The 22,891-nt window shown below is 41.0% G+C and overlaps 8 non-coding genes across 8 annotated transcripts; all 8 read left to right on the top strand.

The window, feature by feature from the left end:
• Positions 1-326: 326 nt before the first annotated feature.
• TRNAR-UCG (transfer RNA arginine (anticodon UCG)) lies at positions 327-399 on the top strand. Its single transcript has one exon. It is a non-coding gene; the product is annotated as a tRNA-Arg (tRNA).
• An 802-nt stretch (positions 400-1,201) lies between these two features.
• Positions 1,202-1,274, top strand: TRNAR-CCU (transfer RNA arginine (anticodon CCU)). The gene has a single exon. It is a non-coding gene; the product is annotated as a tRNA-Arg (tRNA).
• A 646-nt stretch (positions 1,275-1,920) lies between these two features.
• TRNAR-UCG (transfer RNA arginine (anticodon UCG)) lies at positions 1,921-1,993 on the top strand. The gene has a single exon. It is a non-coding gene; the product is annotated as a tRNA-Arg (tRNA).
• Positions 1,994-2,796: 803 nt separating this feature from the next.
• On the top strand, positions 2,797-2,869 carry TRNAR-CCU (transfer RNA arginine (anticodon CCU)). The gene has a single exon. It is a non-coding gene; the product is annotated as a tRNA-Arg (tRNA).
• A 646-nt stretch (positions 2,870-3,515) lies between these two features.
• On the top strand, positions 3,516-3,588 carry TRNAR-UCG (transfer RNA arginine (anticodon UCG)). Its single transcript has one exon. It is a non-coding gene; the product is annotated as a tRNA-Arg (tRNA).
• Positions 3,589-5,985: 2,397 nt separating this feature from the next.
• Positions 5,986-6,058, top strand: TRNAR-CCU (transfer RNA arginine (anticodon CCU)). The gene has a single exon. It is a non-coding gene; the product is annotated as a tRNA-Arg (tRNA).
• Positions 6,059-10,752: 4,694 nt separating this feature from the next.
• TRNAR-CCU (transfer RNA arginine (anticodon CCU)) lies at positions 10,753-10,825 on the top strand. The gene has a single exon. It is a non-coding gene; the product is annotated as a tRNA-Arg (tRNA).
• Positions 10,826-11,450: 625 nt separating this feature from the next.
• TRNAR-UCG (transfer RNA arginine (anticodon UCG)) lies at positions 11,451-11,523 on the top strand. The gene has a single exon. It is a non-coding gene; the product is annotated as a tRNA-Arg (tRNA).
• Positions 11,524-22,891: the final 11,368 nt, after the last annotated feature.

The raw sequence follows: 22,891 nt of genomic DNA, 5'->3' as shown, positions 1-22,891 counted from the left end.
TTTGAGTGTGTGTAAATTGGAATATCCAGAAAGGAGCAGTTTTTACTACTTTCAAAACAGTTTCTCTCCACTTCGGGAAACATCCAGAGCTATAATAAGCATACATTGAGCTTTAATCTCATGAAGAAAGAGGTTTAAAATCAAAAAAGAAAACAATAGCTTATCGTACTGGTGACATTCTCATTATATAAATTCCAAAAAAGTGATTTAATTGAAAGGAGCTGAAAAAACCCCACAATGGTTTGTAAACCTAAATAACTATAAATAATATATTTTCCATCCTTGCATACCACCTACAGTATAAAAATAAATGCAGCAGGATACATGACCGCGTGGCCTAATGGATAAGGCGTCTGACTTCGGATCAGAAGATTGAGAGTTCGAGTCCCTTCGTAGTCAGTTTTTGACAATGGTCACACAATTCAGGTTTCCATTCAGAATGGAAGCAGGCTATTCCAATACTCTTATAGCCATCATGTTCTCATTCCTAATTAATAATAAAGTTGAGTACATGCTGCACAGTCATTTAGATTGCATCTTCAGTCTAAAATCTAGTGCATTTAAGTGGCATTAAAAAGTGCTTCTATGTACATGCACTGAATATGTACTAGGTTTGCAGAATTTTGACTTGACAGAATGGGTTTTAGCTTAAGTGTGTGTAGATGAACTGCAAGGTGTGTAAGTATGTGTTCATGTAGTGCTTCAAGTGTAAAATTTGTATGATTTGTGCAGTTAAAGTGCTCATTTTGCCTACGAGAAAGAAAAGTACTACAGAAGAATTATAAAGGATTGGCACATTGGCTGCCTTTGCTGATGACACAGTTGGCTAAATTGTAAAGCACTGGTCTATTAAGTTGCAGAGTGTGGTTGAACTTGGTTAGTAGACTTGGTGCCTGTTACTGTGTCCTGCTGAAGACAAGGAAGGCTTGATACCACTGTCAAAGCCCAGTTTATTGAGAAAAGCATCCATGGAATAAGAAGTGTTGATTCGAAAATGGTTCTCCTCCAATTTCTCTCCACTTGCTAGAAATACTGAGTCTCCATTATAGCACAGAACAGAGTGTTAAAGTCGGGGATGGAAGAGGATGAAAATGGGAAGTTTACTTATGGAGAGAACTGAGAAATGTCCTGTGTGCAGACACCAGTGTTGGACGATTGAATACATTTAAATAATGCCTCTAGATTGCTGGTATTTATCTGTGCCTCAGTGGCCTAATGGATAAGGCACTGACCTCCTAAGCCAGGGATTGTGGGTTCGAGTCCCATCTGAGGTGAAAACCAATGTCCACTCTTACTTTTCCAGAAAAATAAATATGTTTATTACATGCTTCCTCTCAGAAGCTTATGACGTATTAGGAACTTTGAAATGGTACCATTTTACTTCTATGGTCTTCAGAGTCATGTTGATGTTCTGAAACTACAAAGTCAATTTTTAAACACTTATCTTTGTCAGATGCATTTTTGACCCGGCAGAAGATATTCCTTTGGAAAAAATTATTTGAATTGGATTGGTGTAACTGTTGTTTCTAGAGGTGGTGAAAGGCTTTCAGCTACTTGAATTGGGCAAGTCAGGATTCATGAAATGTATACAACCTTTGAGTGTGTGTAAATTGGAATATCCAGGAAGGAGCAGTTTGTACTACTTTCAAAACAGTTTCTCTCCACTTCTGGAAACATCCAGAGCTATGTAAAGCATTTACTGAGCTTTAATCTCATGAAGAAAGAGGTTTAAATGCAAAAAAGAAAACAATAGCTTATCGTACTGGTGACATTCTGATTATATAGATTCCAAAAAAGTGCTTTAATTGAAAGGAGCTGAAAAAAACCCACAATGGGATGTAAACCTAAATAACTATAAATAATATATTTTCCATCCTTGCATACCACCTACAGTATAAAAATAAACACAGCAGGACACATGACCGCGTGGCCTAATGGATAAGGCGTCTGACTTCGGATCAGAAGATTGAGGGTTCGAGTCCCTTCGTGGTCGGTTTTTGACAATGGTCACACACTTCAGGTTTCCATTCAGAATGGAAACAGGCTCTTCCAATGCTCTTATAGCTATCATGTTCTCATTCCTAATTAATAAAAAAGTGGAGTACATACTGCACAGTCATTTAGATTGCATCTTCAGTCTAAAAACTAGTGAATTTAAGTGGCATTAAAAAGTGCTTCTTTGTACACGCACTGAATATGTACTAGGTTTGCAGAATTTTGACTTCACAGAATGGGTTTTTAGCTCAAGAGTGTGTGGATGAACTGCAAGGTGTGTAAGTATGTGTTCATGGAGTGCTTCAAGTGTAAAATCTGTATGATTTGTGCAGTTAAAGTGCTAATTTTGCCTACGAGAAAGAAAAGTACTACAGAAGAATTATTAAGGATTGGCACATTGGCTGCCTTTGCTGATGACACAGTTGGCTAATTTGTAAAGCACTGGTCTATTAAGTTGCAGAGTGTGGTTGAACTTGGTTAGTAGACTTGGTGCCTGTTTCTTTGTCCTGCTGAAGACAAGGACGGCTTGATACCACTGTCAAAGCCCAGTTTATTAAGAAAAGCATCCATGGAAGAAGAAGTGTTGATTCGAAAATGGTTCTCCTCCAATTTCTCTCCACTTGCTAGAAATACAGAGTCTCCATTATAGCACAGAACAGAGTGTTAAAGTCGGGGATGAAAGAGGATGAAAATGGGAAGTCTACTTATGGAGAGAACTGAGAAATATCCTGTGTGCAGACACCAGTGTTGGACGATTGAATACATTTAAATAATGCCTCTAGATTGCTGACATTTATCTGTGCCTCAGTGGCCTAATGGATAAGGCACTGGCCTCCTAAGCCAGGGATTGTGGGTTCGAGTCCCATCTGAGGTGCAAACCAATGTCCACTCTTACTTTTCCAGAAAAATAAATATATTTATTACATGCTTCCTCTCAGAAGCTTATGAGGTATTAGGAACTTTGAAATGGTACCATTTTACTTCTGTACTCTTCAGAGTCATGTTGATGTTCTGAAACTACAAAGTAGATTTTTAAACACCTATCTTTGTCAGATGCATTTTTGACCCGGCAGAAGATATTCCTTTGGAAAAAATGATTTGAATTGGATTGGTGTAACTGTTGTTTCTAGAGGTGGTGAAAGGCTTTCAGGCACTTGAATAGGGCAAGTCAGGATTCATGAAACGTATACAACCTTTGAGTGTGTGTAAATTGGAATATCCAGGAAGGAGCAGTTTGTACTACTTTCAAAACAGTTTCTCTCCACTTCTGGAAACATCCAGAGCCATATAAAGCATACTCTGAGCTTTAATCTCATGAAGAAAGAGGTTTAAATGCAAAAAAGAAAACAATAGCTTCTCGTACTGGTGACATTCTCATTATATAAATTCCAAAAAAGTGATTTAATTGAAAGGAGCTGAAAAAACCCCACAATGGTTTGTAAACCTAAATAACTATAAATAATATATTTTCCAACCTTGCATACCACCTACAGTATAAAAATAAATGCAGCAGGATACATGACCGCGTGGCCTAATGGATAAGGCGTCTGACTTCGCATCAGAAGATTGAGGGTTCGAGTCCCTTCGTAGTCAGTTTTTGACAATGGTCACACAATTCAGGTTTCCATTCAGAATGGAAGCAGGCTATTCCAATACTCTTATAGCCATCATGTTCTCATTCCTAATTAATAATAAAGTTGAGTACATGCTGCACAGTCATTTAGATTGCATCTTCAGTCTAAAATCTAGTGCATTTAAGTGGCATTAAAAAGTGCTTCTATGTACATGCACTGAATATGTACTAGGTTTGCAGAATTTTGACTTGACAGAATGGGTTTTAGCTTAAGTGTGTGTAGATGAACTGCAAGGTGTGTAAGTATGTGTTCATGTAGTGCTTCAAGTGTAAAATCTGTATGATTTGTGCAGTTAAAGTGCTCATTTTGCCTACGAGAAAGAAAAGTACTACAGATGAATTATAAAGGATTGGCACATTGGCTGCCTTTGCTGATGACACAGTTGGCTAAATTGTAAAGCACTGGTCTATTAAGTTGCAGAGTGTGGTTGAACTTGGTTAGTAGACTTGGTGCCTGTTACTGTGTCCTGCTGAAGACAAGGAAGGCTTGATACCACTGTCAAAGCCCAGTTTATTGAGAAAAGCATCCATGGAATAAGAAGTGTTGATTCGAAAATGGTTCTCCTCCAATTTCTCTCCACTTGCTAGAAATACTGAGTCTCCATTATAGCACAGAACAGAGTGTTAAAGTCGGGGATGGAAGAGGATGAAAATGGGAAGTTTACTTATGGAGAGAACTGAGAAATGTCCTGTGTGCAGACACCAGTGTTGGACGATTGAATACATTTAAATAATGCCTCTAGATTGCTGGTATTTATCTGTGCCTCAGTGGCCTAATGGATAAGGCACTGACCTCCTAAGCCAGGGATTGTGGGTTCGAGTCCCATCTGAAGTGCAAACCAATGTCCACTCTTACTTTTCCAGAAAAATAAATATGTTTATTACATGCTTCCTCTCAGAAGCTTATGACGTATTAGGAACTTTGAAATGGGACCATTTTACTTCTATGGTCTTCAGAGTCATGTTGATGTTCTGAAACTACAAAGTCAATTTTTAAACACTTATCTTTGTCAGATGCATTTTTGACCCGGCAGAAGATATTCCTTTGGAAAAAATTATTTGAATTGGATTGGTGTAACTGTTGTTTCTAGAGGTGGTGAAAGGCTTTCAGCTACTTGAATTGGGCAAGTCAGGATTCATGAAATGTATACAACCTTTGAGTGTGTGTAAATTGGAATATCCAGGAAGGAGCAGTTTGTACTACTTTCAAAACAGTTTCTCTCCACTTCTGGAAACATCCAGAGCTATGTAAAGCATTTACTGAGCTTTAATCTCATGAAGAAAGAGGTTTAAATGCAAAAAAGAAAACAATAGCTTATCGTACTGGTGACATTCTGATTATATAGATTCCAAAAAAGTGCTTTAATTGAAAGGAGCTGAAAAAAAAACACAATGGGATGTAAACCTAAATAACTATAAATAATATATTTTCCATCCTTGCATACCACCTACAGTATAAAAATAAACACAGCAGGACACATGACTACGTAGTCTAATGGATAAGGCGTCTGACTTCGGATCAGCAGATTGAGGGTTCGAGTCCCTTCGTGGTCGGTTTTTGACAATGGTCACACACTTCAGGTTTCCATTCAGAATGGAAACAGGCTCTTCCAATGCACTTATAGCTATCATGTTCTCATTCCTAATTAATAAAAAAGTGGAGTACATACTGCACAGTCATTTAGATTGCATCTTCAGTCTAAAATCTAGTGCATTTAAGTGGCATTAAAAAGTGCTTCTATGTACACGCACTGAATATGTACTAGGTTTGCAGAATTTTGACTTCACAGAATGGGTTTTTAGCTCAAGAGTGTGTGGATGAACTGCAAGGTGTGTAAGTATGTGTTCATGGAGTGCTTCAAGTGTAAAATCTGTATGATTTGTGCAGTTAAAGTGCTAATTTTGCCTACGAGAAAGAAAAGTACTACAGAAGAATTATAAAGGATTGGCACATTGGCTGCCTTTGCTGATGACACAGTTGGCTAATTTGTAAAGCACTGGTCTATTAAGTTGCAGAGTGTGGTTGAACTTGGTTAGTAGACTTGGTGCCTGTTTCTGTGTCCTGCTGAAGACAAGGACGGCTTGATACCACTGTCAAAGCCCAGTTTATTAAGAAAAGCATCCATGGAAGAAGAAGTGTTGATTCGAAAATGGTTCTCCTCCAATTTCTCTCCACTTGCTAGAAATACAGAGTCTCCATTATAGCACAGAACAGAGTGTTAAAGTCGGGGATGAAAGAGGATGAAAATGGGAAGTTTACTTATGGAGAGAACTGAGAAATATCCTGTGTGCAGACACCAGTGTTGGACGATTGAATACATTTAAATAATGCCTCTAGATTGCTGACATTTATCTGTGCCTCAGTGGCCTAATGGATAAGGCACTGGCCTCCTAAGCCAGGGATTGTGGGTTCGAGTCCCATCTGAGGTGCAAACCAATGTCCACTCTTACTTTTCCAGAAAAATAAATATATTTATTACATGCTTCCTCTCAGAAGCTTATGAGGTATTAGGAACTTTGAAATGGTACCGTTTTACTTCTATAGTCTTCAGAGTCATGTTGATGTTCTGAAACTACAAAGTCGATTTTTAAACACTTATCTTTGTCAGATGCATTTTTGACCCGGCAGAAGATATTCCTTTGGAAAAAATTATTTGAATTGGATTGGTGTAACTGTTGTTTCTAGAGGTGGTAAAAGGCTTTCAGGCACTTGAATAGGGCAAGTCAGGATTCATGAAATGTATACAACCTTTGAGTGCGTGTAAATTGAAATATCCAGGAAGGAGCAGTTTGTACTACTTTCAAAACAGTTTCTCTCCACTTCGGGAAACATCCAGAGCTATAAAAAGCATACATTGAGCTTTAATCTCATGAAGAAAGAGGTTTAAATGCAAAAAAGAAAACAATAGCTTATCGTACTGGTGACATTCTCATTATATAAATTCCAAAAAAGTGATTTAATTGAAAGGAGCTGAAAAAAACCCACACTGGTTTGTAAACCTAAATAACTATAAATAATATATTTCCATCCTTGCATACCACCTACAGTATAAAAATAAACACAGCAAGACACGTGGCCGAATGGATAAGGCGTCTGACTTCGGATCAGAAGATTGAGGGTTCGAGTCCCTTCGCGGTCGATTTTTAACAATGGTCACACACTTCAGGTTTCCATTCAGAATGGAAACAGGCTCTTCCAATACTCTTATAGCCATCAGGTTCTCATTCCTAATTAATAATAAAGTGGAGTACATACTGCACAGTCATTTAGATTGCATCTTCAGTCTAAAATCTAGTGCAATTTAGTGGCATTAAAAAGTCCTTCTATGTACATGCACTGAATATGTACTAGGTTTGCAGAATTTTGACAGAATGGGTTTTTAGCTTAAGTGTGTGTAGATGATCTGCAAGGTGTGTAAGTATGTGTTCCTGGAGTGCTTCAAGTGTAAAATCTGTATGATTTGTGCAGTTATAGTGCTAATTTTGCCTATGAGAAAGAAAAGTACTACAGAAGAATTATAAAGGATTGGCACATTGGCTGCCTTTGCTGATGACACAGATGGCTAATTTGTAAAGCACTGGTCTATTAAGTTGCAGAGTGTGGTTGAACTTGGTTAGTAGACTTGGTGCCTGTTTCTGTGTCCTGCTGAAGACAAGGACGGCTTGATACCACTGTCAAATCCCTGTTTAATGAGAAAAGAATCCATGGAAGAAGAAGTGTTGATTCGAAAACGGTCCTCCTCCAATTTCTCTCCACTTGCTACAAATGCAGAGTATCCATTATAGCACAGAACAGAGTGTTAAAGTCGGGGATGGAAGAGGATGAAAATGGGAAGTTTACTTATGGAGAGAACTGAGAAATGTCCTGTGTGCAGACACCAGTGTTGGACGATTGAATACATTTAAATAATGCCTCTAGATTGCTGGTATTTATCAGTGCCTCAGTGGCCTAATGGATAAGGCACTGACCTCCTAAGCCAGGCATTGTGGGTTTGAGTCCCATCTGAGGTGCAAACCAATGTCCACTCTTACTTTTCCAGAAAAATAAATATATTTATTACATGCTTCCTCTCAGATGATTATGAGGTATTAGGAACTTTGAAATGGTACCATTTTACTTCTGTACTCTTCAGAGTCATGTTGATGTTCTGAAACTACAAAGTAGATTTTTGAAACACCTATCTTTGTCAGATGCATTTTTGACCCGGCAGAAGATATTCCTTTGGAAAAAATGATTTGAATTGGATTGGTGTAACTGTTATTTCTAGAGGTGGTGAAAGGCTTTCAGCTACTTAAATAGGGCAAGTCAGGATTCATGAAACGTATACAACCTTGAGTGTGTGTAAATTTAAATATCCAGGAAGGAGCAGTTTGTTCGCCTTTCAAAACAGTTTCTCTCCACTTCTGGAAACATCCAGAGCTAAATAAAGCATAAACTGAGCTTTAATCTCATGAAGAAAGAGGTTTAAATGCAAAAAAGAAAACAATAGCTTATCGTACTGGTGACATTCTCATTATATAAATTCCCAAAAAGTGATTTAATTGAAAGGAGCTGAAAAAACCCACAATGGTTTGTAAACCTAAATAACTATAAATAATATATTTTCCAGCCTTGCATACCACCTACAGTATAAAAATAAACGCAGCCGGCCACATGACCGTGTGGCCTAATGGATAAGGTGTCTGACTTCGGATCGAAAGATTGAGGGTTTGAGTCCCTTCGTGGTCGGTTTTTGACAATGGTCACACAATTCAGGTTTCCATTCAGAATGGAAGCAGGCTCTTCCAATACTCTTATAGCCATCATGTTCTCATTCCTAATTAATAATAAAGTGGAGTACATACTGCACAGTCATTTAGATTGCATCTTCAGTCTAAAATCTAGTGCATTTAAGTGGCATTAAAAAGTGCTTCTATGTACACGCACTGAATATGTACTAGGTTTGCAGAATTGTGACTTCACAGAATGGGTTTTTAGCTTAAGTGTGTAGATGAACTGCAAGGTGTGTAAGTATGTGTTCATGGAGTGCTTCAAGTGTAAAATCTGTATGATTTGTGCAGTTAAATTGCAAATTTTGCCTATGAGAAAGAAAAGTACTACAGAAGAATTATAAAGGATTGGCACATTGGCTGCCTTTGCTGATGACACAGTTGGCTAATTTGTAAAGTACTGGTCTATTAAGTTGCAGAGTGTGGTTGAACTTGGTTAGTAGACTTGGTGCCTGTTTCTGTGTCCTGCTGAAGACAAGGACGGCTTGATACCACTGTCAAAACCCAGTTTATTGAGAAAAGCATCCATGGAAGAAGAAGTTTTGATTAGAAAATGGTTCTCCTCCAATTTCTCTCCACTTGCTAGAAATACAGGGTCTCCTTTATAGCACAGAACAGAGTGTTAAAGTCGGGGATGGAAGAGGATGAAAATGGGAAGTTTACTTATGGAGAGAACTGAGAAATATCCTGTGTGCAGACACCAGTGTTGGACGATTGAATACATTTAAATAATGCCTCTAGATTGCTGGCATTTATCTGTGCCTCAGTGGCCAAATGGATAAGGCACTGGCCTTCTAAGCCACAGATTGTGGGTTTGAGTCCCATCTGAGGTGCAAACCAATGTTCACTCTTACTTTTCCAGAAAAATAAATATATTTATTACATGCTTCCTCTCAGAAGCTTATGAGGTATTAGGATTTTTGAAATGGTACCGTTTTACTTCTATAGTCTTCAGAGTCATGTTGATGTTCTGAAACTACAAAGTCAATTTTTAAACACTTATCTTTGTCAGATGCATTTTTGACCCGGCAGAAGATATTCCTTTGGAAAAAATTATTTGAATTGGATTGGTGTAACTGTTGTTTCTAGAGGTGGTGAAAGGCTTTCAGCTACTTGAATAGGGCATGTCAGGATTCATGGAAGGTATACAACCTTTGAGTGTGTGTAAATTGGAATATCCAGGAAGGAGCAGATTGTACTACTTTCAAAACAGTTTCTCTCCACTTCGGGAAACATCCAGAGCTATAAAAAGCATACATTGAGCTTTAATCTCATGAAGAAAGAGGTTTAAATGCAAAAAATAAAACAATAGCTTATCGTACTGGTGACATTCTCATTATATAAATTCCAAAAAAGTGATTTAATTGAAAGGAGCTGAAAAAACCCCACAATGGTTTGTAAACCTAAATAACTATAAATAATATATTTTCCAACCTTGCATACCACCTACAGTATAAAAATAAGAGCAGCAGGACACACAACCGTGTGGACTAATGGATAAGGCGTCTGACTTCGGATCAGAAGATAGAGGGTTCGAGTCCCTTCGTGTCGGTTTTTGCCAATTGTCACACAATTCAGGTTTCCATTCAGAATGGAAGCAGGCTCTTCCAATACTCTTATAGCCATCATGTTCTCATTCCTAATTAATAAAAAAGTGGAGTACATACTGCACAGTCATTTAGATTGCATCTTCAGTCTAAAATCTAGTGCATTTAAGTGGCATTAAAAAGTGCTTCTATGTACACGCACTGAATATGTACTAGGTTTGCAGAATTTTGACTTCACAGAATGGGTTTTTAGCTCAAGAGTGTGTGGATGAACTGCAAGGTGTGTAAGTATGTGTTCATGGAGTGCTTCAAGTGTAAAATCTGTATGATTTGTGCAGTTAAAGTGCTAATTTTGCCTACGAGAAAGAAAAGTACTACAGAAGAATTATAAAGGATTGGCACATTGGCTGCCTTTGCTGATGACACAGTTGGCTAATTTGTAAAGCACTGGTCTATTAAGTTGCAGAGTGTGGTTGAACTTGGTTAGTAGACTTGGTGCCTGTTTCTGTGTCCTGCTGAAGACAAGGAAGGCTTGATACCACTGTCAAAGCCCAGTTTATTGAGAAAAGCATCCATGGAATAAGAAGTGTTGATTCGAAAATGGTTCTCCTCCAATTTCTCTCCACTTGCTACAAATGCAGAGTATCCATTATAGCATAGAACAGAGTGTTAAAGTCGGGGATGGAAGAGGATGAAAATGGGAAGTTTACTTATGGAGAGAACTGAGAAATATCCTGTGTGCAGACACCAGTGTTGGACGATTGAATACATTTAAATAATGCCTCTAGATTGGTTACATTTATCTGTGCCTCAGTGGCCTAATGGATAAGGCACTGGCCTCCTAAGCCAGGGATTGTGGGTTCGAGTCCCATCTGAGGTGCAAACCAATGTCCACTCTTACTTTTCCAGAAAAATAAATATATTTATTACATGCTTCCTCTCAGAAGCTTATGAGGTATTAGGAACTTTGAAATGGTACCGTTTTACTTCTATAGTCTTCAGAGTCATGTTGATGTTCTGAAACTACAAAGTCGATTTTTAAACACTTATCTTTGTCAGATGCATTTTTGACCCGGCAGAAGATATTCCTTTGGAAAAAATTATTTGAATTGGATTGGTGTAACTGTTGTTTCTAGAGGTGGTGAAAGGCTTTCAGCTACTTGAATAGGGCAAGTCAGGATTCATGAAACGTATACAACCTTTGAGTGTGTGTAAATTGGAATATCCAGGAAGGAGCAGTTTGTACTACTTTCAAAACAGTTTCTCTCCACTTCGGGAAACATCCAGAGCTATAAAAAGCATACATTGAGCTTTAATCTCATGAAGAAAGAGGTTTAAATGCAAAAAAGAAAACAATAGCTTATCGTACTGGTGACATTCTCATTATATAAATTCCAAAAAAGTGATTTAATTGAAAGGAGCTGTAAACCTAAATAACTATCAATAATACATTTTCCAACCTTGCATACCACCTACAGTATAAAAATAAACGCAGCAGTACACATGACCGCGTGGCCTAATGGATAAGGCGTCTGACTTCGGATCAGAAGATTGAGGGTTCGAGTCCCTTCGTGGTCGGTTTTTGACAATGGTCACACAATTCAGGTTTCCATTCAGAATGGAAGCAGGCTATTCCAATACTCTTATAGCCATCATGTTCTCATTCCTAATTAATAATAAAGTCGAGTACATACTGCACAGTCATTTAGATTGCATCTTCAGTCTAAAATCTAGTGCATTTAAGTGGCATTAAAAAGTGCTTCTATGTACATGCACTGAATATGTACTAGGTTTGCAGAATTTTGACTTGACAGAATGGGTTTTAGCTTAAGTGTGTGTAGATGAACTGCAAGGTGTGTAAGTATGTGTTCATGTAGTGCTTCAAGTGTAAAATCTGTATGATTTGTGCAGTTAAAGTGCTCATTTTGCCTACGAGAAAGAAAAGTACTACAGAAGAATTACAAAGGATTGGCACATTGGCTGCCTTTGCTGATGACACAGTTGGCTAAATTGTAAAGCACTGGTGTATTAAGTTGCAGAGTGTGGTTGAACTTGGTTAGTAGACTTGGTGCCTGTTTCTGTGTCCTGGTGAAGACAAGTGTGGTAAATAAATAATTAATTACCGGTACTATTTTTCTATACATTAACCAAAACAGATAGCTCAATAAATAAGAGGCAGGATCCGTGGAATCTGAGTCAGAAATGGCTTTAATCGGATGGCTCGAGCCTAAAGACCATGATGTGGCATGCAATGGAATGGAATGGCAGCTGCAACCTTTCATCAACATTACATAGTGTATATATAGGAAAACATTACAATTACATTGAATACAGTAGGGGTAACAAGTGACAAACGTAAGATAAGACCAAATGGGCGTACAAAGAAGGCGTGGACAGGGCGTGCACGTAGACATGTGATGAAAACGTCACAGAAGTGTCATAAATGGGTGGATACATGGAGGGGGCTACCTGGGCAGCTGGAACCTTTAACCTACTGGTGCGCGTAAACGGGCCATGACGTATAACTAGGGAGAGCTGGGGGCTCTGATTTCTACACTAGAAGAGGAGACTGAAGTCTGAGATGTCAGGACGACATGTACCTATAGCATATCTGGTATCTTGTGTTTGGAGTACATGTTGATAGAATCTAAAAGTCATCAGAGCAAAGGCTACTTGACACTAAGGCTGGTGCATGCATATATTCTACATGTATTGCGTGTGCTATGAATCTTCTATGGATATTAATTCTCTTACATGGAGACAGAAAGACTAGACTATAGCTGAAGATGTTTATGCGGTTCGTTAGCTTAGGAATGTGAAACCGGGGAGCTGAACTGATAACTAGAGGCATAACATATTCTTGGCAGACAGGCAGGCAGGCCAGGCCGGGCACCGTGCTGCTTGGCAGAAAGTAAGTGAAGGGTCAGGGATACGGGAGGGGCTGCATCGCTCCTCGGAATGATTTCAGGAGACTGGAGCGTGAATCTGGTGTCCGGGCCCTTTGAGGCCTAGAAACGGGGACAACTCGATGAATTATCGTGCACAATGTAAAACGTTGGCAACATCGGCCTAATACTCGTTGCTTTCACGAGGACTGGATAACTGGCATACTAACGTTGGACACAACTATAATTGCGTCTTTATTCGGTCAAGGGGAACATATGCATATCGATCATGCACATATAACATATAATGGGGAACACGTAGGGACACATGACAAGGCAAAATTCAATTTTCCTCATTCCCTCCTTGTGCCCTACGTTTCCTTCAGGAAACATCAATATTCATGATACCATCTATCTGTTCATATAGCATCATTCGCTCAGCTCGAATCTTCGTGGAACGGGACTTCGGACTTGGAATACAAGAGTTAGCGCACAAGCCGCAAATCGCAGGGCCACATTGTAAACATAGACAACAACTGAATATGATCATTACTACTATTCCTAGGAATGACAGTACTTTCCATCCCCAGGCAGATATTATACTCCAGAGCCAACCGGACCATGTCCAGGTGCCTGGATTCTGGTGTAACTGATGGGCTATTTTATGAAGTCTGGTTATAGCTGAATAAACAGACGGTGCATTATTAGGAATGAAAATGCAACAACTAGATCCGATGACTTTACAAGCTCCGCCCCTATCGGCCAGTATGACGTCAAGGACAAGGCGGTTTTGAAGGACAACAAATCTCATAGCAGATTGTTCTTCAGTTAAGTTACCTAGAGCGGAAGTAGTCTCATTCACTACTGCTTCAAGGGTTCTGGTTAACCTACGTATTAGCTTACTATTCTGGACAGGACCTATGAAGAAAAAGAAACCTTTATTGAAGTCTTGATACTGTTCTAGGGCAGTTTCAGTTTGATCGACAATTGGGGACTCGATCTCCCTTCTATGTCTAACGTGTACTAGATGTGTATTTCTGTGATAATTGGATGGGGCTAGGAAAACTGGTGGCAGTAGGAAGGCAATGTAACATGTTCCATCCCAATCTAGGGGCAGACGTACATATGCGGTCTGACCACACACAAAATACGAATGACGTGAGGCTTTAAAATTAGATTTCCCACTGTCACTATACTCGACCACAGTAGTACAATCACTATATCCTAGATGTACTGAACCATTCTTTCTGACACATAATTCGCCTTTCACTGGTAGGACTGTAATAGCAGGCAAGTCTGGAGTAGTCTCGGACTGAACATTCAAAACCATGAAATTCGAGGAATAATTACCTAGATCATATACTTCATTTTCTAGATCTAACCCTGTTCTATGGGAAAGACCTTCCTTGTCTAGGAAACATGTTCTATTCAAAAGGGACTTATCGTCTGTGGATGACGTTATCGTAGACCATGCTCCACACGAACCATTGTGTGAAAACGGATAGGGAAAAAGTGGCAAAACTCCCTTCGGTGTCTGGAAAGGGGGGAGTCGACCACACACCCAACAATTAGTGGCATTGCTAGTCTGGTGTGAATAGTGCAACATTCGGATAAAAGTATTGTTGCGCATAGCAAGTCTGTAAGATAACTCGTGAGGAGGTAGTTCACTAAAAGTGTGCTCTACTGTATTATTAGAAGAAAAATGTACATGTGAATCAATAGGAGGAAAATATACATGTAAAACATAACTTATGCATGTAACTGTAAGACTCAGAAATAACATAAACAATAATGTGATCACGCATCGACTGCGTAAGTTTTTACAATAGCGTATTTTCTTAGAGTTTCGACTAACTCTCTCACTATGGGGGTCTATCTCATACATGTCAGGAACCTGTCTAACCGTTTCACCCGAGAGGGACTTAGACAATTAAACTGGCTGACTTACTAGACCTTAATTTTTCTTTATATTCCTGCTGTGGAGTTTTCTCTAACAGGGGAAGTTTAGAGTCAGTATCTGGGCAGTCCTTGAGAACGGGGCAGTCCTTGAAAAAAGTCTTTGGACGGAGTCCATGGAATCGTTTAACGTGGCTGGAGTGCAACCACCCCTTACGGCCCTCTACTTTAATCGCAGTCCTTGTTGTCATCAGAATGAGCTTTGGTTCTTTCCAGCGGGGCTCCAGCGGACTTGAACGATCAAAGTTCCATATCAAGACGAGGTCGCCTGGTATGACCTCGTGCGGTTTCACTTGGGTGTTGTCTGGAAAGGCAGCCGCGACCTGTGAACGACAAGAGAGTAGTGCAGACATCAAGGAAGCCAGGTAATCTGTCAGCATATTACTGTCAACATCTGTTATTTTACGTGGCATTGGTGTACCCCACATGTTTGGGGGACGACCGAATACAACCTCAAAAGGGGACAGACCTGAACGGGAATGAGCGACCATTCTCATGTAAAAAAGGGCGACTGGCAGGGCTACCATCCAATCTACGCCTTTTTCTGCGCAAACCTTTGCAATGCGGATTTTCAGAGTCTGATTATGTCTCTCGACGAGGCCAGCTGCCTCGGGGTGTCGTACACAATGGAACTTCCACTGGTACCCTAACAGAAGAGATACTTGTTTCATGAGTTCGGATGAGAATGGCTGGCCGTTGTCTGAATACACGACCCTGGGCAAACCATAGCGGGGGAAAAACTCACGAACCAACTGCCTGGCAGTGGTCGCGGCAGTGTAATCTGGGACTGGATATGCTTCTGTCCATCTGGACAAAGCGCATACAACTACGAGGACATACTTGAAACCTCGACATCGATCCATATGAATATAGTCCATCTGGAGGACTTCAAAAGGGTGGTCAGGAGGATGGAATCCACCTTGTTCCACCGGAACACCTTTACCTGGATTGAACTGACAACAGATCATGCAGGTACGTACTTTCTGTTTGGCTGCTGCTCGTAAATGCTTGTTAAACCAAATATTCTGGATGCTGTCTAACATGGCTTTCTCCCCTAGATGTGCTGGACTATGTGCTGTGTTAATAATGACTTGAACCATGGAGTCGGGGAGAAACCATGTGGCTTTTCCCTTCGTCAACCATCCCTGATCTGTCTGGACCCCTTCTTGTTCAGACCATTTCTTGATTTCGTCTGGGGTAGCATGTGTCTGTATGTCTAGTACATCTTGTGTAGGGTCCTTAACTGTCATACAAATAGTCTGATCTGGAACATCTGTCTTGATCGTGGTAACTGGAATGTCTGGAGTCTGAGCTGTAAGCTTGGCTGTTCGATCTGCTAGATCGTTACCTTGGGAAATAACATCAGTGGCTTTCGTATGTGCTTTGCACTTCATAATAGCGATGGCTTTCGGTAAATGTATTGCTTCTAACAGAGCTTGAATGAGGGGGCCATGCTGAATCTTGGCTCCATGAGAGGTCATGAAACCTCTTTCTTGCCAGAGTACTCCAAAGTCGTGAACGACTCCGAATGCATAACGTGAATCTGTATATATGTTCACCTTCAGGTTCTTGGCTCGTATGCAAGCTTGGGTCAGAGCGATGAGCTCTGCTGCTTGAGCAGACAGGGTGTCAATACGATGTGTTTCTATAACTTTAGTTTCAGTAGTTACTGCATACGCGGCTACTAGTTCTCCTGTACTTGTTCTCATACATGAACCATCCACATAAAGTGTCAGGTCTGGATCAGGTAATGCAATGTCAGTCAGATCTTGTCTTAGCTTGGTCATGATGTTAATAACTTCCACGCAGTCATGTGTGGCAGAATTCGATATACTCGAGGGTAACAGTGTAGCAGAATTTAAAATATTGCAGCGTCTGATTTCTATGTGTGGCTGAAACAGTGTCAGTTCATAACCTGTTAATCGTGCAATTGTCAAGTGCTGAGTCTGTGTTCGGTTTAAAAGAACTTCTACGGAGTGTGGAACTTGTACTGTCAGGGAGTGTCCTAACACTATGGAATCACTTTGTCTTATAGCTAGAGCTGTGGCTGCAACTGACTTGAGGCACGCAGGCAGAGCCTGGGCTACTGGATCTAATGTGCTAGAAAAATAAGCACAAGGCTTGTGTTGTCCTGCTTGATCTTGTGTGAGAACAGATAATGCTGTACCATCACGTTCAGTAACAAAAAGTGTAAAAGGCTTACTGTAGTTTGGTGTCGCTAACACAGGTGCATTACATAAAGCTTTCTTTAACTCATTAAAAACAAGTGTATGTTCCTGGGTCCAAGGGAGGACAGTCGATGTCGCTGCCTCCTGTGTCGTTAACTGTATCAGTGGTTTGGCTAGATATGCGTACTGAGGAATCCATTGTCTGCAGTAAGAAGTGAGGCCGATAAAAGCTCGTACCTCCTTCTGCGTCTTGGGTTGTGGAAGATGTGCTATTAACTGGATACGGTCAGGTGTCAACTGTCTACCCCTCTTGGACAGTAAGTGTCCAAGGTAGACCACTTGCTGGACACAGAATTGCAGTTTCGAAGGGGACACCTTGTGCCCCATGTCTGCCAGAAAATACAAGACTGTAAGTGACGCACGTTCGCAGTCACGTTCTGTACGGGCTGTGATTAATAGATCATCGACATACTGGAGCAGGGCAGTGTCAGTTGGCATGTGAATACTGTCTAGTTGTCTTTTAAGTGCTTGGCTGTAAATACTAGGACTTTCTGTGAAACCTTGAGGAGCTCGTGTGAATTTATAGCTTCTTCCATTTAAACAGAATCCGAAAAGGAACTGGCTGTCTGGATGAATGGGGACACTAAAGAATGCGTTTTTGAGATCAATAACAGTAAAGAACGTAGCTTCAGAATCAATGGTAGTCAATAGGGAAGAGATATCTGGAACCACAGGGTACTGGGGTATGATACATTTATTGAGTTCTCGAAGGTCAATCACTAATCGATATACTGGAGGTGCATTTGGATCAGTACGTTTAAGAATCGGAATGATAGGAGAATTACATACATTGGAGTCAGTTTCTACAACTACTCCTTGGGCAATGAGCTCGTCAATAATTTTCGATAAGGCTGCTACAGCCTCAGGGGGTAACTTGTACTGTCGGATTCGTGGTAATACAACACCTTGTTTCAGAGTGACACGATATGGTGTAATGTGCATACAACCTACATCAGTTGGACCTTGCGCCCATAAATGCTGTGGTACATTCAGTAATCTTGGATCAAAATCTCGTAACACATAATGACCTTTAAAATCACGTAAAAACAATCTCACTCCTTCCGGAGAGCAGCATATGACTGCTCCCAATTCTTTCAATGTTTTGATACCTAGTAAATTTTCAGGACAGGATTTCGTAAGTAACAAGTCTGTAGTTCGGGACAATGGACCAACTTCTAGGGAAACTGGTTTCGATATTTCATTAACAATCGGCTTTCCTGAAAATCCCAGGGAAACATTTCTTGAGCCTGAGAGTGGAGCCCCTGGAACCTCGTCATGGCTGATGGTAGTCCTACTTGCCCCTGTATCAATCAGAAACTTTCTGTCTTTCCCTAATACCTGACTGTGTACATAGGGACCCTCTTGATCTACAGGAATCTCGATGAGAGGCAAGCCAACCTCCCTCTCTAGGCTATTTCATGAATACTGCTGATATTCTGGATAATCTGACTGTGCGTACTGGTACATCTGTTGTGTAACGTGTTGTGTGGCAGCTATAGGCTGCGGTACTGTAACTGTCTGTTGTGCGTTCTGCGGTGGTTGCGTATTCTGCGGAACATGTTCTTGTCTAGGAGGACGCGGTCTCTCTTTCGTCTTACCTGTAGCTATGTTGTGTTTTAGAACTGCACATTCGTTTATATAATGACCTGGCTGTTTACAGTAATTGCAGGTTCCTTTAACAGGAGTTGCAGAATGACTAGTCTGATTCGGACCCCTCTTCTGACTATCTGGTGGAACAGACTGTGCAACTAGTACTTTCATTTTCGTGTCTTTCATACGTCTCCTTTCATGTTCCTGCTCTTCCCTGATGCTATTCTGGTGATACTGTAGCATCTGGAGCATTTGAGATGGGGTATTAGCTTGCCAAGTATTCTCGACTTTCAATACTCTATTTTTAACTTGCGGTAAAGAATTCTCAACTAGTTTGGTAACAAAAAGATGTGGATACGATTCACTACTTGTTTTCAGACCGCTATTTATAATGAAACATTTCTCAAATCTGGAATAAAAATCACTAGTGTCTTCGTCTTGTTTCTGTTTACAGGCTGAGATGGCATCCCAATCTTCCTTTTTCGTGGCTAGTAATCTTGGCAAGACTTGAATTAACAGTTCGGGCAATTCTTTGGCTTTATCCCCAAGACCAGTACCTGGGACTCGTGTGTTATCTTCGTTCTCTAACGCGGTCCAGTCTATCTTTTTCTCTCCCACCTCCCATTCTTTTTCTTTAAGTTTTTCATATATGCCCGCAGGCAACAGGACCTTTAACATTTTGATGATATCAGGATACGTGTATTCTCCCATACGGAGCATGTCCTTTAATTCTCGATGGAACCCTGCTGGATCTTTATCGTGACAGGGCACTAACTTTTTCATTTCTAGTAGTTCTATTTTCGTGATAGGGGTGTAAACAAATACTCGTTCGAGCTCACCCCCCGTTCCTTTAACAGGATGCACTTCTCGCAACGGATTCTGTCTGTCTATGCAGAATGGGGGTGAAACAGGAACAAAATGCAGAGTCAGGAACGTTCTGTATTTGTGGCGCTGTTCCAGAATGACGTTAATTAAATCGGTACCTAGACCTTTCCATCTGTTTAGGAGTAACTCGTTCAGTACATTATATAAGGGACCTGGATCAGAATGCTGACTCTCGTACAGTGTAATGAGGTGCTGGATCATATACATACCCACCAGTCGCTGCTCGGCTGGGGGTAATTTCAGAAACATTTGAGCCACTACTTCGTCTGGAAACGTGGCAGAATCACTAACCCATCGGACTGCTGATCGGGCTAGTTCTTGTTCATGCATGGTACTAAGCTTACTGTAACCTATTCGTAGTTTCAGAATTTTATCGGTAGACTGGAATAATTGTTCAAGAGAACGTTGTTCTGGTACGGGAGGAGGGAAAACTTTCTTGTAATCTAGGCGTGTGTGTCCATCGGAAGGTCTCGTTCTACCTACATACCCTATTCTGCTGGGATTCTCGGTGTCTACCTCTTCGTCTGAAGAGTCATTCTCTTTCTCGGCTACTCTCATTGCTTCCTCCTTTTGGTGTATACTTATAATTTCTTTACGAATCTTCCTGTACATGGTTTCTATACTATTCTGTGTCTTGTGTTTTCCTTCTGCTATATTGTCACTCCATCTGGTCAGAAGTCTCATCTCTTCTGGATTTTTATCAGGATGATCCTGTTCTCTTATTAAACAATTTATTAAAAATTGCAAAATCATGCCTTGAATCTCGACTTTTCTGTGTACCATAGCTTCGTGAATACTTTCTGGTTTTTCCCCTGTTCGGATAAAATGATATATTCTGTCTAGATGTTCTTTCATATTTGATATGGTAATCAAGAAACTTGCAACTCGTCGTAAGCGTATGGAATATATTATCATACTATCTTCACCTGGTACTGGATCATATCTACAATCGGATCCGCACTCATTGAAATACTTTTTGAGGGCTTCGTACGTAGTCACTTTCGGCGTACGTTGTAACGCTGCATCTCTCAGCGTCAGTCGCTTTGTTTGAGGCGGGGTGATAGGAATACCTCCCCCTGCTCCTCCTGAACTGGAATCGTCAATTAACACTGAGTGTGCGGCTGCTGGTAACGTGACTGGCAAAGTAGGGGTACGTAATGTGGGTTGGTCCTGGGGTGCAGGCACATGGACAGGACCAATGACTGGAGGCACAGTAATTACATTATTAACAGGGGGCTGGACTTGAACTTGGACTGGCGGGGTAGGATCTGTATTAGCATATTCTGGAACAGTGTCGTCTAAATAGGAAGAAAGAAAAATTTCAGCTGCCGTCGGTTTATGACGCAGCTTAGTCGGAACCAAGAGTGGCGGTAAATTATGGGGTGCTTCCGGGGTCGCCTTCGGCAAACCCTCGGCGAGAAGAGGATACATACCTTTAATTAGGGCATTTTTCTGTCTGTCTGACTGTTCTGCTCTGACTCGTTCACCTTCTTCTAGTAATTCCCTTTTTTGGGCTTTTTCGGAAGATTCCCTACTTAATTCTGCTTTTCTGAATTCCTTTTCTGTTCTTTTATGCGATTCTTTACGCCATAACTCTATGGCATCTTTCTGGGATTGTCTGGCTTTCTTTTTCCATAATGCTTCTTCTACTCGCATGATGCACTCGGCATCCCATGTTCCTGATACAGGCCATCTATATTTCTCTTCAAGATGTTTGGTGTAGTCAACCCATAAATCTAGATACAGTATGGCGTCTAAGCCATGCTTATGATACATGAAATGTCCAGGACTGTCCCTAGGAGGGACAGGAACTGATTCTTCGAGTAACCCTTTTCTGGTTTTTATCTGACGTAACTTCGAAAACAAAGGCATATTCGAACCGTACTTGAACTTGAACACAATACACAATGAACACAGTAATGAATAGCAAAACAATCATTCATACCACGACATTAAGAACACCTTAATAACAGTTCGAACAGAATACTACCTGATACATTGAAAACATAATACTTGAGTTTCTCGAGAACGGACTTACTAGAATTTCTGGATGCACTGCTAAAACAGTACAGAACATACCGGTCTCCTAAAGAGACACGTCATACCGTATCCACCTAGGTGAACACGTCGGACCGGATCTGTGTACCCAAACCCGTCGGACCGGGCACAAATTAATGAACACCCGTCTAGATACCCCCAGCAACGGTACTCACCGGGAAGCAAAACTTGAAGGCCTCGGACTAGACTGGACTGCTACGACGCACTACGCATGCGCTTCGGGCTTCGGGCTTCGGTTACAGGTGGGCCTCCGGATACCTCGGACCTTGCTCTCTCGGCTTGGGCTCTGGTCGGAACGACCCGCCTTCCTCACCGCCTCGTCTGGATGTCGGACCGCAGTCTCCGTCTCCTCTGTGGGCCTGAGGGAGACTTGAAGCAGAAATATCTGCACGTGCACGGTAGAGGTTCCGTCACGGCTGTAGAAAGGTCAGGGGGCCTGCGTTACATCGCCGGCGCGTGGGGAAGGGGCTCGTCCCTATTTGGGCGCCATTTTATGTGGTAAATAAATAATTAATTACCGGTACTATTTTTCTATACATTAACCAAAACAGATAGCTCAATAAATAAGAGGCAGGATCCGTGGAATCTGAGTCAGAAATGGCTTTAATCGGATGGCTCGAGCCTAAAGACCATGATGTGGCATGCAATGGAATGGAATGGCAGCTGCAACCTTTCATCAACATTACATAGTATATATATAGGAAAACATTACAATTACATTGAATACAGTAGGCGTAACAAGTGACAAACGTAAGATAAGACCAAATGGGCGTACAAAGAAGGCGTGCACAGGGCGTGCACGTAGACATGTGATGAAAACGTCACAGAAGTGTCATAAATGGGTGGATACATGGAGGGGGCTACCTGGGCAGCTGGAACCTTTAACCTACTGGTGCGCGCAAACGGGCCATGACGTATAACTAGGGAGAGCTGGGGGCTCTGATTTCTACACTAGAAGAGGAGACTGAAGTCTGAGATGTCAGGACGACATGTACCTATAGCATATCTGGTATCTTGTGTTTGGAGTACATGTTGATAGAATCTAAAAGTCATCAGAGCAAAGGCTACTTGACACTAAGGCTGGTGCATGCATATATTCTACATGTATTGCGTGTGCTATGAATCTTCTATGGATATTAATTCTCTTACATGGAGACAGAAAGACTAGACTATAGCTGAAGATGTTTATGCGGTTCGTTAGCTTAGGAATGTGAAACCGGGGAGCTGAACTGATAACTAGAGGCATAACATATTCTTGGCAGACAGGCAGGCAGGCCAGGCCGGGCACCGCGCTGCTTGGCAGAAAGTAAGTGAAGGGTCAGGGATACGGGAGGGGCTGCATCG

This window comes from Lissotriton helveticus, chromosome 5_1, assembly GCF_964261635.1.
Source record: "Lissotriton helveticus chromosome 5_1, aLisHel1.1, whole genome shotgun sequence".
Lineage (NCBI taxonomy): Eukaryota > Metazoa > Chordata > Amphibia > Caudata > Salamandridae > Lissotriton > Lissotriton helveticus.
Note: the sequence above shows the minus strand (reverse complement) of the source record. Positions and strands in the feature narration are given on the sequence as shown.